Below are 18562 nucleotides of genomic sequence, written 5' to 3'. Positions count from 1 at the left end.
GTTCTTTAGATAATCTATTCTGGAGCAACATTACATGTGCGACTTGCTGCTAATCAAAAGAAGCACCGTGGGTGCCATCAGGTAAGAGGTTTTTCTCTTGATCTTGTCCAGCAGCCACAGACCGCTGTCCTGGCTAATGGACTGGGACATGCACTTTGATTTGCACAAACCTTAAATTATCTCTCAGATGAAGCCTTTTACCATGCAATGCTAATCTTTATCAACTACTGGATGAACAGTTTTCTAACAGTATAAGTTTTGCAATTTATTTTTTTCACACTTTTTCCAAGTAACAGATACAGCAATCTTTTTACTAGCCACTTTTCATCAACATTTCAAACTGTCCTAGCTGTGATATCGTGGAAATGTTGGTTCCATGGTGTAATGGTTAGCACTCTGGACTTTCAATCCTGTGATCTGAGTTCAAATTTCAGTGGAACCTGGGCACACATTTCGTTTTTTCCATCTGCACTCAGATCGACGATGCCCAATGTTTATGATGAAACAAGCAATTTAAAATCCACATAATAAAAGACAAAAAAAGAGTTCAAGGATTCATGGAATACCATGGTCAAAGCTGTCAATCAAGTAGGATTAGCAAAAATTAAAATTGTCTATGTCATACCAAGCAATCTCATACTCTGTGACTTGAGTCAATATTCACATAACACTCTTTCCAAGTGGGTGAATCTGACAAGGATTTGAAGACAAAATGGCTTCAGGAAGTGTTTTTGATTTTTCTCTAAGCCATCTTTTCTTGTGTTTTCCAGAATTTCCTAAAGTGCCTTATAAACATTTTTGGTGGTGTTTTTCTAAAAATTTTTTTGGGCGTCTTTTGAATGTGTTTTGTGGCTTTTTTTGTAGCACACAAAAGTCAATCAGGACCCTTTATAGGGTCTTTCGAACCTTACCGTTGACTTTTATTATAGGTATGGAGCTGTTCAAAGTGAAAAACAGCTGAAGATTGATATGGTAATTTCAGTTAACCGCTGGACATTTTTGGAAACTTGAGATGGTTAATAGACACTCCAAAGCCTGATCAAATGAACATCAAGTCTTTTTTACTTGGAAATGATTATGTTCAGTCTTCTCAGCATTTTTGGATTATTTTTAAGGATGTTTTTGGAGCTGACTGACTCCAAATCCACATTATGAAGAGGGAAAAGCTTTAAACTGTGGATGGTTCCCATTGATGATGACTAGTGTTGAGCATTCCGATACCGCAAGTATCGGGTATCGGCCGATACTTGCTGTATCGGAATTCCGATACCGACTTCCGATATTTTTTCAATATCGGAATTCGGCATCGGAATCGGAAGTTCCAAGTTGATTGACAGCCTGACGTCATCATGATGCGCGGTGTGTGCGCATCATGATGCGCCGTCATTTCGGGCCTTCCGGGGGTCTCTGCCGGCCTGCCGTGGGGCTGTGTGGACTGCCCGGGGTCTGTACCGGCCTGCCGGGGGGCTGTGCCGGCCTGCCGGTGGTCTGTGCACCCTGTGGGGGTCTGTACCGGCCTGCCGGGGGGCTGTGCCGGCCTGCCGGTGGTCTGTGCACCCTGTGGGGGTCTGTACCGGCCTGCCGGGGGGCTGTGCTGGCCTGCCGGTGGTCTGTGCACCCTGTGAGGGTCTGTACCGGCCTGCCGGGGGGCTGTGCCGGCCTGCCGGGGGGCTGTGCTGATGTCCGGGGGTCTGTGCAAGCATCGTCCAATGGGACTACAAGTCCCATCTGGCGATGCCTGCTACTATGACAGTGATTGACACATTAGCCAATGATGGGACAGTAGTAGTCCCATCATCCGGCTAATGTGTTAAATGTTAAAAAAAAAAAAAAAAAAATACTACATACATACATACTACATGCATGCTACATACATACTACATGCTACATACATACATGCTACATACATACTACATATATACTACATGCATGCTACATACATACTACATGCTACATACATACTACATGCTACATACATACTACATATATACTACATGCATGCTACTTACATACTACATGCTACATACATACTACATGCATGCTACATACATACTACATGCATGCTACATACATACTACATGCTACATACTACATGCTACATACATACTACATATATACTACATGCATGCTACATACATACTACATGCTACATACATACTACATATATACTACATGCATGCTACATACATACTACATATATACTACATGCATGCTACATACATACTACATGCTACATACATACTACATGCATGCTACATACATACTACATGCATGCTACATACATACTACATGCTACATACATACTACATGCTACATACATACTACATATATACTACATGCATGCTACATACATACTACATGCTACATACATACTACATATGTACTACATGCATGTTACACACATACTACATGCTACATACATACTACATGCATGCTACATACATACTACATGCTACATACATACTACATGCTACATACATACTACATGCTACATACATACTACATATATACTACATGCATGCTACATACATACTACATGCTACATACATACTACATATATACTACATGCATGCTACATACATACTACATGCTACATATATACTACATGCTACATACATACTACATATATACTACATACATGCTACATACATACTGCATGCTACATACATACTACATGCATGCTACATGCATGCTACATACATACTACATACATACTACATACATACTACATGCATGCTACATGCATGCTACATACATACTACATACATACTACATACATACTACATGCATGCTACATGCATGCTACATGCTACATACATACTACATACATACTACATGCTACATACATGCTACATACATACTACATACATACTACATGCTACATACATACTACATATACACTACATGCATGCTACATACATACTACATGCTACATACATACCACATACATACTACATACATGCTACATACATACTACATATATACTACATGCATGCTACATACATACTACATATATACTACATGCTACATATATACTACATGCTACATGCATGCTACATACATACTACATACATACTACATGCTACATACATACAACATATATACTACATACATACAATACATTCATACAATACATACATAGACATACAGTACATATAACATAGAGTAACATACTTACCAATACTTGTCACATTGTTCCCTGAAGCCATTGTCTTTTCCGGAATAAATATTAACATAACAAACCACAAAAATACTCACCCACGATCCGAAGCAGTCCACGAGTGTGTCCCACGACGATCTTGGGTAGAGAACTGCAGCATCAGATGATGCTGCCGTTCTCTACGGGCTGCAGGAATCCAATGACAGAAGGTAGGTATCCTTCTGCACTGTATTCCTCCGCCACTTAAAAAAAAAAAAGTCCCTAGTCTCACTTTATGCCATTGCTGCGTGGGAAATTCCCACACAGCAATGGCATAAAGTGAGACTAGGGACTTTTTTTTTTTAAGTGGCGGAGGAATACAGTGCGGAAGGATACCTACCTTCCGTCATTGGATTCCTGCAGCCCGTAGAGAACGGCAGCATCATCTGATGCTGCAGTTCTCTACCCAAGATCGTCGTGGGACACACTCGTGGACTGCTTCGGATCGTGGGTGAGTATTTTTGTGGTTTGTTATGTAAATATTTATTCCGGAAAAGACAATGGCTTCGGGGAACAATGTGACAAGTATTGGTAAGTATGTTACTCTATGTTATATGTACTGTATGTCTATGTATGTATTGTATGAATGTATTGTATGTATGTAGTATATATGTGGTATGTATGTAGCATGTAGTATGTATGTAGTATGTATGTAGCATGCATGTAGTATATATGTAGCATGCATGTAGTATATATGTAGTATGTATGTAGCATGTATGTAGTATGTATGTGGTATGTATGTAGCATGTAGTATGTATGTAGCATGCATGTAGTATATATGTAGTATGTATGTAGTATGTATGTAGCATGTAGCATGCATGTAGCATGCATGTAGTATGTATGTAGTATGTATGTAGCATGCATGTAGTATGTATGTAGTATGTATGTAGCATGCATGTAGTATATATGTAGTATGTATGTAGTATGTAGCATGCATGTAGTATATATGTAGTATGTAGTATGTAGCATGCATGTAGTATATATGTAGTATGTATGTAGCATGTAGTATGTATGTAGCATGCATGTAGTATATATGTAGTATGTATGTAGCATGTAGTATGTATGTAGCATGCATGTAGTATATATGTAGTATGTATGTAGCATGTAGTATGTATGTAGCATGCATGTAGTATATATGTGTTATGTATGTAGCATGTAGCATGCATGTAGTATGTATGTAGTATGTATGTAGTATGTATGTGGTATGTATGTAGTATGTATGTAGTATGTATGTAGTATATATGTGGTATGCATGTAGCATGTAGTATGTATGTAGCATGCGGTATGTATGCAGCATGCATGTCTTATATATGTAGTATGTATGTAGTATATATGTAGTATGTATGTTGCATGTAGTATATATGTAGTATGAATGTAGCATGTATGTAGTATGTAGTATGTATGTAGTATGCATGTTGAATGTATGTAGCATGTATGTAGCATGTAATTTTTTATTTTTTTTTTTACATTCAACACATTAGCCGGATGATGGGACTACTACTGTCCCATCTTTGGCTAATGTGTCAATCACTGTCATGGTAGCAGGCATCGCCCGATGGGACTTGTAGTCCCATCGGACGATGCCTGCACAGCCCCCCGAAGCCTGCACAGCCCCCCGGCAGGCCGGCACAGCCCCCCGGCAGGCCGGCACAGCCCACCGGAGCCTGCACAGACCACCGGCAGGCCGGCACAGCCCCCCGGCAGGCCGGCACAGACCACCGGAGCCTGCACAGACCCCCTGGCAGGCCGGCACAGCCCCCTGAAAGGCCCGTACAGACCCCAGAGAGGCTGTACAAGGGAAAAACAGGGTTTTTCTTATTCCGATACCGGAAGTCCCATAGACTTGAATGGGACTTCCGGTATCGGAATCGGCGATACCGATACTTTTTTTAAAGATCGGCCGATCCATTCCGATCCGATATTTTGAAGTATCGGACGGTATCGCTCAACTCTAATGATTACTTTAAATCAGATTTTTGCATTTTACTGAGACCTTGAATTTTCTTTTCATTTTCTGAGATGTCTTCCAGAGGGTTGATCACTGAGCGTGATCATGGTGCAATAACTTGGTGCAATAGTTTTCTAATAAGAAAACATGTGTGAAGCTCATAACAGCTTGACATCCGAGTAGTTGTGGCAGAGTGGTTAAGGCGATGGACTTGAAATCCATTGGCGTCTCCCCGCGCAGATTCAAATCCTGCCGACTACGTCTGTTTTAATAGCTTTTTGACCTTTTATCTTTGTTGTTCAATTTGCATGTTTACTAGTCTATTCCCCATGACAGTGATCTGTGATGGAGCGAGTTTCCAGGACCAAACTGATTTTATCTTTGACTGTTCTTTAGATAATCTATTCTGGAGCAACATTACATGTGCGACTTGCCGCTAATCAAAAGAAGCACCGTGGGTGCCATCAGGTAAGAGGTTTTTCTCTTGATCTTGTCCAGCAGCCACAGACCGCTGTCCTGGCTAATGGACTGGGACATGCACTTTGATTTGTACAAACCTTAAATTATCTCTCAGATGAAGCCTTTTACCATGCAATGCTAATCTTTATCGACTACTGGATGAACAGTTTTCTAACAGTATAAGTTTTGCAATTTATGTTTTTCACACTTTTTCCAAGTAACAGATACAGCAATCTTTTTACTAGCCACTTTTCATCAACATTTCAAACTGCGCTAACTGTGATATCGTGGAAATGTTGGTAAATTTGTGGAATGAAAGGTTATAAGATATCAATTTATCATTGTGTATGATTGCAGATTTGCACTGCAGCTTTGGAGCCTGTTTTCGCCATCGTTCACGATTTCATATGCTTTATTCAGCACAACAAGCTGCAGCCATGACTGAGTCATGGTTGGTTCCATGGTGTAATCGTTAGCACTCTGGACTTTGAATCCTGTGATCTGAGTTCAAATCTCAGTGGAACCTGGGCACACATTTCAATTTTTCCATGTGCACTCAGATCGACGATGCCCAATGTTTATGATGAAACATGCAATTTAAAATCCACATAATAAAAGACAAAAAAAGGGTTCAAGGATTCATGGAATACCATGATCAAAGCTGTCAATCAAGTAGGATTAGCAAAAATTAAAATTGTCTATATCACTCATTGTCTATGTCATACCAAGCAATCTCATACTCTGTGACTTGAGTCAATATTCACATAACACTCTTTCCAAGTGGGTGAATCTGACAAGGATTTGAAGCCAAAATGGCTTCAGGAAGTTTTTTTTTAATTTTTCTCTAAGCCTTCTTTTCTTGTGTTTTCCAGAATTTCCTAAAGTGCCTTATAAACATTTTTGGTGGTGTTTTTCTAAATATTCTTTTCGGCGTCTTTTGAATGTGTTTTGTGGCTTTTTTTGTAGGACACAAAAGTCAATCAGGACCCTTTATAGGGTCTTTCGAACCTTACCGTTGACTTGTAGTATAGGTATGGAGCTGTTCAAAGTGAAAAACAGCTGAAGATTGATATGGTAATTTCAGTTAACCGCTGGACATTTTTGGAAACTTGAGATGGTTAATAGACGCTCCAAAGCCTGATCAAATGAACATCAAGTCTTTTTTACTTGGAAATGATTATGTTCAGTCTTCTTAGCATTTTCGTATTATTTTTAAGGATGTTTTTGGAGCTGACTGACTCCAAATCCACATTATGAAGAGGGAAAAGCATTAAACTGTGAATGGTTCCCATTGATGATGACTTTAAATCAGATTTTTGCATTTTACTGAGACCTTGTATTTTCTTTTCTTTTTCTGAGATGTCTTCCAGAGGGTTGATCACTGAGCTTGATCATGGTGCTATTAGAAAACGTGTGTGAAACTCATAACAGCATGACGTCTGAGTAGTCGTGGCCGAGTGGTTAAGGCGATGGGATAGAAATCTTTTGGGGTCTCCCCGCGCAGGTGCAAATCCTGCCCATTACGTCTATGTTTAAAATAACTTTTTGACCTTTTATCTTTGTTGTTCAATTTGCATGTTTACTAGTCTATTCCCCATGACAGTGATCTGTGATGGAGCGAGTTTCTAGGAACAAACTGACTTTATATTTGACTGTTCTTTAGATAATCTATTCTGGAGCAACATTACATGTGCGACTTGCCGCTAATCAAAAGAAGCATCGTGGGTGCCATCAGGTAAGAGGTTTTTCTCTTGATCTTGTCCAGCAGCCACAGACCGCTGTCCTGGCTAACGGACTGGGACATGCACTTTGATTTGCACAAACCTTAAATTATCTCTCAGATGAAGCCTTTTACCATGCAATGCTAATCTTTATCGACTACTGGATGAACAGTTTTCTAACAGTATAAGTTTTGCAATTTATTTTTTTCACACTTTTTCCAAGTAACAGATACAGCAATCTTTTTACTAGCCACTTTTCATCAACATTTCAAACTGCGCTAGCTGTGATATCGTGGAAATGTTGGTAAATTTGTGGAATGAAAGTTTATAAGATATCAATTTACCATTGTGTATGATTGCAGATTTGCACTGCAGCTTTGGAGCCTGTTTTCGCCATCGTTCACGATTTCATATGCTTTATTCAGCAAAACAAGCCGCAGCCATGACTGTGTCATTGTTGGTTCCATGGTGTAATGGTTAGCACTCTAGACTTTGAATCTGGTGATCTGAGTTCAAATCTCAGTGGAACCTGGGCACACATTTCGATTTTTCCATCTGCACTCAGATCGACGATGCCCAATGTTTATGATGAAACAAGCAATTTAAAATCCACATAATAAAAGACAAAAAAAGAGTTCAAGGATTCATGGAATACCATCGTCAAAGCAGTAGGATAAGGATCAAGTAGTATTAGCAAAAATTAAAATTGTCTATGTCATACCAAACAATCTCATACTCTGTGAATAGAGTCAATATGCACATAACACTCTTTCCAAGTGGGTTAATCTGACAAGTATTTGAAGCCAAAATGGCTGCAGGAAGTGTTTTCGATTTTTCTCTAAGCCATCTTTTCATGTGTTTTCCAGAATTTCCTAAAGTGCCTTATAAACATTTTTGGTGGTGTTTTTCTAAAAATTCTTTTCGGCGTCTTTTGAATGTGTTTTGTGGCTTTTTTTGTAGCACACAAAAGTCAATCAGGACCCTTTATAGGGTCTTTCGAACCTTACCCTTGACTTGTATTATAGGTATGGAGCTGTTCAAAGTGAAAAACAGCTGAAGATTGATATGGTAATTTCAGTTAACTGCTGGACATTTTTTGGAAACTTCAGATGGTTAATAGACGCTCCAAAGCCTGATCAAATGAACATCAAGTCTTTTTTACTTGGAAATGATTATGTTCAGTCTTCTCAGCATTTTCTGATTATTTTTAAGGACGTTTTTGGAGCTGACTGACTCCAAATCCACATTATGAAGAGGGAAAAGCTTTAAACTGTGAATGGTTCCCATTGATGATGACTTTAAATCAGATTTTTGTATTTTACTGAGACCTTGTATTTTCTTTTCATTTTCTGAGATGTCTTCCAGAGGGTTGATCACTGAGTGTGATCATGGTGCAATAACTTGGTGCAATAGTTTTCTAATAAGAAAACATGTGTGAAGCTCATAACAGATTGACATGCGAGTAGTCGTGGCCGAGTGGTTAAGGCGATGGACTTGAAATCCATTGGGGTCTCCCCGCGCAGGTTCAAATCCTGCCGACTACGTCTATGTTTCAATAACCTTTTGACCTTTTATCTTTTTTGTTCAATTTGCATGTTTACTAGTCTATTCCCCATGACAGTGATCTGTGATGGAGCGAGTTTCTAGGACCAAACTGACTTTATCTTTGACTGTTCTTTAGATAATCTATTCTGGAGCAACATTACATGTGCGACTTGTCGCCAATCAAAAGAAACACCGTGGGTGCCATCAGGTAAGAGGTTTTTCTCTTGATCTTGTCCAGCAGCCACAGACCGCTGTCCTGGCTAATGGACTGGGACATGCACTTTGATTTGCACAAACCTTAAATTATCTCTCAGATGAAGCCTTTTACCATGCAATGCTAATCTTTATCGACTACTGGATGAACAGTTTTCTAACAGTATAAGTTTTGCAATTTATTTTTTTCACACTTTTTCCAAGTAACAGATACAGCAATCTTTTTACTAGCCACTTTTCATCAACATTTCAAACTGCGCTAGCTGTGATATCGTGGAAATGTTGGTAAATTTGTGGAATGAAAGGTTATAAGATATCAATTTACCATTGTGTATGATTGCAGATTTGCACTGCAGCTTTGGAGCCTGTTTTCGCCATCGTTCACGATTTCATATGCTTTATTCAGCAAAACAAGCCACAGCCATGATTGTGTCATGGTTGGTTCCATGGTGTAATGGTTAGCACTCTGGACTTTGGATCCAGTGATCTGAGTTGAAATCTCAGTAGAACCTGCGCACACATTTTGATTTTTCCATCTGCACTCAGATCGACGATGCCCAATGTTTATGATGAAACAAGCAATTTAAAATACACATAATAAAAGACAAAAAAAGAGTTCAAGGATTCATGGTCAAACCTGTCAATATCACTCATTGTCTATGTCATACCAAGCAATCTCATACTCTGTGGCTTGAGTCAATATTCACATAACACTCTTTCCAAGTGGGTGAATCTGACAAGGATTTGAAGCCAAAATGGCTTCAGGAAGTGTTTTTGATTTTTCTCTAAGCCATCTTTTCTTGTGTTTTCCAGAATTTCCTAAAGTGCCTTATAAACATTTTTGGTGGTGTTTTTCTAAATATTCTTTTCGGCGTCTTTTGAATGTGTTTTGTGGCTTTTTTTTGTAGCACACAAAAGTCAATCAGGACCCTTTATAGGGTCTTTCGAACCTTACCGTTGACTTGTAGTATAGGTATGGAGCTGTTCAAAGTGAAAAACATCTGAAGATTGATATGGTAATTTCAGTTAACCGCTGGACATTTTTGGAAACTTGAGATGGTTAATAGACGCTCCAAAGCCTGATCAAATGAACATCAAGTCTTTTTTACTTGGAAATGATTATGTTCTGTCTTCTCAGCATTTTCGGATTATTTTTAAGGATGTTTTTGGAGCTGACTGACTCCAAATCCACATTATGAAGAGGGAAAAGCTTTAAACTGTGAATGGTTCCCATTGATGATGATGACTTTAAATCAGATTTTTGCATTTTACTGAGACCTTGTATTTTCTTTTCATTTTCTGAGATGTCTTCCAGAGGGTTGATCACTGAGCTTGATCATGGTGCTATTAGAAAACGTGTGTGAAACTCATAACAGCTTTATGTCCGAGTAGTCGTGGCAGAGTGGTTAAGTTGATGGACTAGAAATCCATTGGGGTCTCCCCGCGCAGGTTCAAATCCTGCCGACTACGTCTGTTTTAATATCTTTTTGACCTTTTATCTTTGTTGTTCAATTTGCATGTTTACTAGTCTATTCCCCATGACAGTGATCTGTGATGGAACGAGTTTCCAGGACCAAACTGATTTTATCTTTGACTGTTCTTTAGATAATCTATTCTGGAGCAACATTACATGTGCGACTTGCCGCTAATCAAAAGAAGCACCGTGGGTGCCATCAGGTAAGAGGTTTTTCTCTTGATCTTGTCCAGCAGCCACAGACCGCTGTCCTGGCTAATGGACTGGGACATGCACTTTGATTTGTACAAACCTTAAATTATCTCTCAGATGAAGCCTTTTACCATGCAATGCTAATCTTTATCGACTACTGGATGAACAGTTTTCTAACAGTATAAGTTTTGCAATTTATGTTTTTCACACTTTTTCCAAGTAACAGATACAGCAATGTTTTTACTAGCCACTTTTCATCAACATTTCAAACTGCCCTAACTGTGATATCGTGGAAATGTTGGTAAATTTGTGGAATGAAAGGTTATAAGATATCAATTTATCATTGTGTATGATTGCAGATTTGCACTGCAGCTTTGGAGCCTGTTTTCGCCATCGTTCACGATTTCATATGCTTTATTCAGCACAACAAGCCGCAGCCATGACTGAGTCATGGTTGGTTCCATGGTGTAATCGTTAGCACTCTGGACTTTGAATCCAATGATCTGAGTTCAAATATCATTGGTACCTGGGCACACATTTCAATTTTTCCATGTGCACTCAGATCGACGATGCCCAATGTTTATGATGAAACAAGCAATTTAAAATCCACATAATAAAAGACAAAAAAAGGGTTCAAGGATTCATGCAATACCATGATCAAAGCTGTCAATCAAGTAGGATTAGCAAAAATTAAAATTGTCTATTTCACTCATTGTCTATGTCATACCAAGCAATCTCATACTCTGTGACTTGAGTCAATATTCACATAACACTCTTTCCAAGTGGGTGAATCTGACAAGGATTTGAAGCCAAAATGGCTTCAGGAAGTGTTTTTGATTTTTCTCTAAGCCATCTTTTCTTGTGTTTTCCAGAATTTCCTAAAGTGCCTTATAAACATTTTTGGTGGTGTTTTTCTAAATATTCTTTTCGGCGTATTTTGAATGTGTTTTGTGGCTTTTTTTGTAGCACACAAAAGTCAATCAGGACCCTTTATAGGGTCTTTCGAACCTTACCGTTGACTTGTAGTATAGGTATGGAGCTGTTCAAAGTGAAAAACAGCTCAAGATTGATATGGTAATTTCAGTTAACCGCTGGACATTTTTGGAAACTTGAGATGGTTAATAGACGCTCCAAAGCCTGATCAAATGAACATCAAGTCTTTTTTACTTGGAAATGATTATGTTCAGTCTTCTCAGCATTTTCGTATTATTTTCAAGGATGTTTTTGGAGATGACTGACTCCAAATCCACATTATGAAGAGGGAAAAGCATTAAACTGTGAATGGTTCCCATTGATGATGACTTTAAATCAGATTTTTGCATTTTACTGAGACCTTGTATTTTCTTTTCTTTTTCTGAGATGTCTTCCAGAGGGTTGATCACTGAGCTTGATCATGGTGCTATTAGAAAACGTGTGTGAAACTCATAACAGCTTGACGTCTGAGTAGTCGTGGCCGAGTGGTTAAGGCGATGGGCTAAAAATCCATTGGGGTCTCCCCGCGCAGGTGCAAATCCTGCCGACTACGTCTATGTTTAAAATAACTTTTTGACCTTTTATCTTTGTTGTTCAATTTGCATGTTTACTAGTCTATTCCCCATGACAGTGATCTGTGATGGAGCGAGTTTCTAGGACCAAACTGACTTTATATTTGACTGTTCTTTAGATAATCTATTCTGGAGCAACATTACATGTGCGACTTGCCGCTAATCAAAAGAAGTATCGTGGGTGCCATCAGGTAAGAGGTTTTTCTCTTGATCTTGTCCAGCAGCCACAGACCGCTGTCCTGGCTAATGGACTGGGACATGCACTTTGATTTGCACAAACCTTAAATTATCTCTCAGATGAAGCCTTTTACCATGCAATGCTAATCTTTATCGACTACTGGATGAACAGTTTTCTAACAGTATAAGTTTTGCAATTTATTTTTTTCACACTTTTTCCAAGTAACAGATACAGCAATCTTTTTACTAGCCACTTTTCATCAACATTTCAAACTGTCCTAGCTGTGATATCGTGGAAATGTTGGTAAATTTGTGGAATGAAAGGTTATAAGATATCAATTTACCATTGTGTATGATTGCAGATTTGCACTGCAGCTTTGGAGCCTGTTTTCGCCATCGTTCACGATTTCATATGCTTTATTCAGCACAACAAGCCGCAGCCATGACTATGTCATGGTTGGTTCCATGGTGTAATGGTTAGCACTCTGGACTTTGAATACTGTGATCTGAGTTCAAATATCAGTGGAACCTGGGCACACATTTCGATTTTTCCATCTGCACTCAGATCGACGATGCCCAATGTTTATGATGAAACAAGCAATTTTTAAATCCACATAATAAAAGACAAAAAAAGAGTTCACATAATAAAAGACAAAAAAAGAGTTCAAGGATTCATGGTCAAAGCTGTCAATATCACTCATTGTCTATGTCATACCAAGCAATCTCATACTCTGTGACTTGAGTCAATATTCACATAACACTCTTTCCAAGTGGGTGAATCTGACAAGGATTTGGCTTCAGGAAGTGTTATTGATTTTTCTCTAAGCCATCTTTTCTTGTGTTTTCCAGAATTTTCTAAAGTGCCTTATAAACATTTTTGGTGGTGTTTTTCTAAAAATTCTTTTCGGCGTCTTTTGAATGTGTTTTGTGGCTTCTTTTGTAGCACACAAAAGTCAATCAGGACCCTTTAAAGGGTCTTTCGAACCTTGCCGTTGACTTGTATTATAGGTATGGAGCTGTTCAAAGTGAAAAACATCTGAAGATTGATATGGTAATTTCAGTTAACCGCTGGACATTTTTGGAAACTTGAGATGGTTAATAGATGCTCCAAAGCCTGATCAAATGAACATCAAGTCTTTTTTACTTGGAAATGATTATGTTCAGTCTTCTCAGCATTTTCGGATTATTTTTAAGGATGTTTTTGGAGCTGACTGACTCCAAATCCACATTATGAAGAGGGAAAAGCTTTAAACTGTGAATGGTTCCCATTGATGATGACTTTAAATCAGATTTTTGCATTTTACTGAGACCTTGTATTTTCTTTTCATTTTCTGAGATGTCTTCCAGAGGGTTGATCACTGAGCGTGATCATGGTGCAATAACTTGGTGCAATAGTTTTCTAATAAGAAAACATGTGTGAAGCTCAAAACAGCTTGACATCCGAGTAGTCGTGGCCGAGTGGTAAAGGCGATCGACTTGAAGTTCATTGGGGTCTCCCCGCGCAGGTTCAAATCCTGCCGACTACGTCTATGTTTCAATAACTTTTTGACCTTTTATCTTTTTTGTTCAATTTGCATGTTTACTAGTCTATTCCCCATGACAGTGATCTGTGATGGAGCGAGTTTCTAGGACCAAACTGACTTTATCTTTGACTGTTCTTTAGATAATCTATTCTGGAGCAACATTACATGTGCGACTTGTCGCCAATCAAAAGAAACACCATGGGTGCCATCAGGTAAGAGGTTTTTCTCTTGATCTTGTCCAGCAGCCACAGACCGCTGTCCTGGCTAATGGACTGGGACATGCACTTTGATTTGCACAAACCTTAAATTATCTCTCAGATGAAGCCTTTTACCATGCAATGCTAATCTTTATCGACTACTGGATGAACAGTTTTCTAACAGAATAAGTTTTGCAATTTATTTTTTTCACACTTTTTCCAAGCAACAGATACAGCAATCTTTTTACTAGCCACTTTTCATCAACATTTCAAACTGCGCTAGCTGTGATATCGTGGAAATGTTGGTAAATTTGTGGAATGAAAGGTTATAAGATATCAATTTACCATTGTGTATGATTGCAGATTTGCACTGCAGCTTTGGAGCCTGTTTTCGCCATCGTTCACGATTTCATATGCTTTATTCAGCAAAACAAGCCGCAGCCATGATTGCATCATGGTTGGTTCCATGGTGTAATGGTTAGCACTCTGGACTTTGGATCCAGTTATCTGAGTTGAAAGCTCAGTAGAACCTGGGCACACATTTTGATTTTTCCATCTGCACTCAGATCGACGATGCCCAATGTTTATGATGAAACAAGCAATTTAAAATACACATAATAAAAGACAAAAAAAGAGTTCAAGGATTCATGGAATACCATGGTCAAAGCTGTCAATCAAGTAGCATTAGCAAAAATTAAAATTGTCTGTCACTCATTGTCTATGTCGTACGAAGCAATCTCATACTCTGTGACTTGAGTCAATATTCACATAACACTCTTTCCAAGTGGGTGAATCTGACAAGGATTTGAAGCCAAAATGGCTTCAGGAAGTGTTTTTGATTTTTCTCTAAGCCATCTTTTCTTGTGTTTTCCAGAATTTCCTAAAGTGCCTTATAAACATTTTTGGTGGTGTTTTTCTAAAAATTCTTTTCGGCGTCTTTTGAATGTGTTTTGTGGCTTTTTTTGTAGCACACAAAAGTCAATCAGGACCCTTTATAGGGTCTTTTGAACCTTACCCTTGACTTTTATTATAGGTATGGAGCTGTTCAAAGTGAAAAACATCTGAAGATTGATATGGTAATTTCAGTTAACCGCTGGACATTTTTGGAAACTTGAGATGGTTAATAGACGCTCCAAAGCCTGATCAAATGAACATCATGTCTTTTTTACTTGGAAATGATTATGTTCAGTCTTCTCAGCATTTTCGGATTATTTTTAAGGATGTTTTTGGAGCTGTCTGACTCCAAATCCACATTATGAAGAGGGAAAAGCTTTAAACTGTGAATGGTTCCCATTGATGATGACTTTAAATCAGATTTTTGCATTTTACTGAGACCTTGTATTTTCTTTTCATTTTCTGAGATGTCTTCCAGAGGGTTGATCACTGAGCTTGATCATGGTGCTATTAGAAAACATGTGTGAAACTCATAACAGCTTGACGTCCGAGTAGGCGTGGCCGAGTGGTTAAGGCGATGGACTAGAAATCTATTGGGGTCTCCCCGCTCTGGTTCAAATCCTGCAGACTACGTCTATGTTTCAAAAACTTTTTGACCTTTTATCTTTGTTGTTCAATTTGCATGTTTACTAGTCTATTCCCCATGACAGTGATCTGTGTTGGAGCGAGTTTCTAGGACCAAACTGACTTTATCTTTGACTGTTCTTTAGATAATCTATTCTGGAGCAACATTACATGTGCGACTTGCCGCTAATCAAAAGAAGCACCGTGGGTGCCATCAGGTAAGAGGTTTTTCTCTTGATCTTGTCCAGCAGCCACAGACCGCTGTCCTGGCTAATGGACTGGGACATGCACTTTGATTTGCACAAACCTTAAATTATCTCTCAGATGAAGCCTTTTACCATACAATGCTAATCTTTATCGACTACTGGATGAACAGTTTTCTAACAGTATAAGTTTTGCAATTTATTTTTTTCACACTTTTTCCAAGTAACAGATACAGCAATCTTTTTACTAGCCACTTTTCATCAACATTTCAAACTGCACTAGCTGTGATATCGTGTAAATGTTGGTAAATTTGTGGAATGAAAGGTTATAAGATATCAATTTACCATTGTGTATGATTGCAGATTTGCACTGCAGCTTTGGAGCCTGTTTTCGCCATCGTTCACGATTTCATATGCTTTATTCAGCAAAACAAGCCGCAGCCATGACTGTGTCATGGTTGGTTCCATTGTGTAATGGTTAGCACTCTGGACTTTGAATCCTGTTATCTGAATTTAAAACTCAGTGGAACCTGGGCACACATTTCAATTTTTCCATCTGCACTCAGATCGACGATGCCCAATGTTTATGATCAAACAAGCAATTTAAAATCCACATAATAAAAGACAAAAAATGAGTTCAAGGATTCATGGAATACCATCGTCAAAGCAGTAGGATTAGGATCAAGTAGGATTAGCAAAAATTAAAATTGTCTATGTCACTCATTGTCTATGTCATACCAAACAATCTCATACTCTGTGACTTGAGTCAATATTCACATAACATGAAAAAAGACTTGATGTTCATTTGATCAGGCTTTGGAGCGTCTATTAACCATCTGAAGATTCCAAAAATGTCCAGCGGTTAACTGAAATTACCATATCAATCTTCAGCTGTTTTTCACTTTGAACAGCTCCATACCTATAATACAAGTCAAGGGTAAGGTTCGAAAGACCCTATAAAGGGTCCTGATTGACTTTTGTGTGCTACAAAAAAAGCCACAAAACACATTCAAAAGACGCCGAAAAGAATTTTTAGAAAAACACCACCAAAAATTTTTATAAGGCACTTTAGGAAATTCTGGAAAACACAAGAAAAGATGGCTTAGAGAAAAATCAAAAACACTTCCTGAAGCCATTTTGGCTTCAAATCCTTGTCAGATTCACCCACTTGGAAAGAGTGTTATGTGAATATTGACTCAAGTCACAGAGTATGAGATTGCTTGGTATGACATAGACAATGAGTGACATAGACAATTTTAATTTTTGCTAATCCTACTTGATTGACTGCTTTGACCATGGTATTGCATGAATCCTTGAACTCTTTTTTGGTCTTTTATTATGTGGATTTTAAATTGCTTGTTTCATCATAAACATTGGGCATCGTCGATCTGAGTGCAGATGGAAAAATTGAAATGTGTGCCCAGGTTCCACTGAGTTTTGAATTCAGATAACAGGATTCAAAGTCCAGAGTGCTAACCATTACACCATGGAACCAACCATTACACAGTCATGTCTGCGGCTTGTTGTGCTGAATAAAGCATATGAAATCGTGAACGATGGCGAAAACAGGCTCCAAAGCTGCAGTGCAAATCTGCAATCATACACAATGGTAAATTGATATCTTATAGCCTTAAATTCCACAAATTTACCAACATTTCCACGATATCACAGCTAGGACAGTTTGAAATGTTGATGAAAAGTGGCTAGTAAAAAGATTGCTGTATCTGTTACTTGGAAAAAGTGTGAAAAAAATAAATTGCAAAACTTATACTGTTAGAAAACTGTTCATCCAGTAGTTGATAAAGATTAGCATTGCATGGTAAAAGGCTTCATCTGAGAGATAATTTAAGGTTTGTGCAAATCAAAGTGCATGTCCCAGTCCATTAGCCAGGACAGCGGTCTGTGGCTGCTGGACAAGATCAAGTGAAAAACCTCTTACCTGATGGCACCCACGGTGCTTCTTTTGATTAGTGGCAAGTCGCACATGTAATGTTGCTCCAGAATAGATTATCTAAAGAACAGTCAAAGATAAAGTCAGTTTGGTCCTAGAAACTCGCTCCATCACAGATCACTGTCATGGGGAATAGACTAGTAAAGATGCAAATTGAACAACAAAGATAAAAGGTCAAAAAGTTATTGAAACATAGACGTAGTCGTCAGGATTTGAACCTGCGCGGGGAGACCCCAATGGATTTCTAGTCCATCGCCTTAACCACTCGGCCACGACTACTCGGACGTCAAGCTGTTATGAGTTTCACACATGTTTTCTAATAGCACCATGATCAAGCTCAGTGATCAACCCTCTGGAAGACATCTCAGAAAATGAAAAGAAAATACAAGGTCTCAGTAAAATGCAAAAATCTGATTTAAAGTCATTATCAATGGGAACCATTCACAGTTTAAAGCTTTTCCCTCTTCATAATGTGGATTTGGAGTCAGTCAGCTCCAAAAACATCTTTAAAAATAATCCAAAAATGCTGAGAAGACTGAACATAATCATTTCCAAGTAAAAAAGACTTGATGTTCATTTGATCAGGCTTTGGAGCGTCTATTAACCATCTCAAGTTTCCAAAAATGTCCAGCGGTTAACTGAAATTACCATATCAATCTTCAGCTGTTTTTCACTTTGAACAGCTCCATACCTATAAT

General features: G+C 38.5%; 8 non-coding genes across 8 annotated transcripts; 7 read left to right on the top strand and 1 right to left on the bottom strand.

Moving 5' to 3' along the window:
• The first annotated feature begins 370 nt into the window (after positions 1-370).
• Positions 371-442, top strand: TRNAE-UUC (transfer RNA glutamic acid (anticodon UUC)). The gene has a single exon. It is a non-coding gene; the product is annotated as a tRNA-Glu (tRNA).
• Positions 443-5326: 4884 nt separating this feature from the next.
• On the top strand, positions 5327-5408 carry TRNAS-UGA (transfer RNA serine (anticodon UGA)). Its single transcript has one exon. It is a non-coding gene; the product is annotated as a tRNA-Ser (tRNA).
• A 652-nt stretch (positions 5409-6060) lies between these two features.
• Positions 6061-6132, top strand: TRNAQ-UUG (transfer RNA glutamine (anticodon UUG)). Its single transcript has one exon. It is a non-coding gene; the product is annotated as a tRNA-Gln (tRNA).
• Positions 6133-7786: 1654 nt separating this feature from the next.
• On the top strand, positions 7787-7858 carry TRNAQ-UUG (transfer RNA glutamine (anticodon UUG)). The gene has a single exon. It is a non-coding gene; the product is annotated as a tRNA-Gln (tRNA).
• Positions 7859-8789: 931 nt separating this feature from the next.
• Positions 8790-8871, top strand: TRNAS-UGA (transfer RNA serine (anticodon UGA)). Its single transcript has one exon. It is a non-coding gene; the product is annotated as a tRNA-Ser (tRNA).
• A 3323-nt stretch (positions 8872-12194) lies between these two features.
• TRNAF-AAA (transfer RNA phenylalanine (anticodon AAA)) lies at positions 12195-12276 on the top strand. The gene has a single exon. It is a non-coding gene; the product is annotated as a tRNA-Phe (tRNA).
• A 1640-nt stretch (positions 12277-13916) lies between these two features.
• TRNAS-UGA (transfer RNA serine (anticodon UGA)) lies at positions 13917-13998 on the top strand. The gene has a single exon. It is a non-coding gene; the product is annotated as a tRNA-Ser (tRNA).
• A 4063-nt stretch (positions 13999-18061) lies between these two features.
• Positions 18062-18143, bottom strand: TRNAS-AGA (transfer RNA serine (anticodon AGA)). Its single transcript has one exon. It is a non-coding gene; the product is annotated as a tRNA-Ser (tRNA).
• Between the last annotated feature and the right edge of the window lie 419 nt (positions 18144-18562).

Source organism: Dendrobates tinctorius, unplaced genomic scaffold, assembly GCF_039654945.1.
Source record: "Dendrobates tinctorius isolate UK_male_01 unplaced genomic scaffold, ASM3965494v1 ptg000462l, whole genome shotgun sequence".
Taxonomy (NCBI): Eukaryota; Metazoa; Chordata; class Amphibia; order Anura; family Dendrobatidae; genus Dendrobates; species Dendrobates tinctorius.
This window is presented reverse-complemented; position numbering and strand designations above follow the sequence as displayed.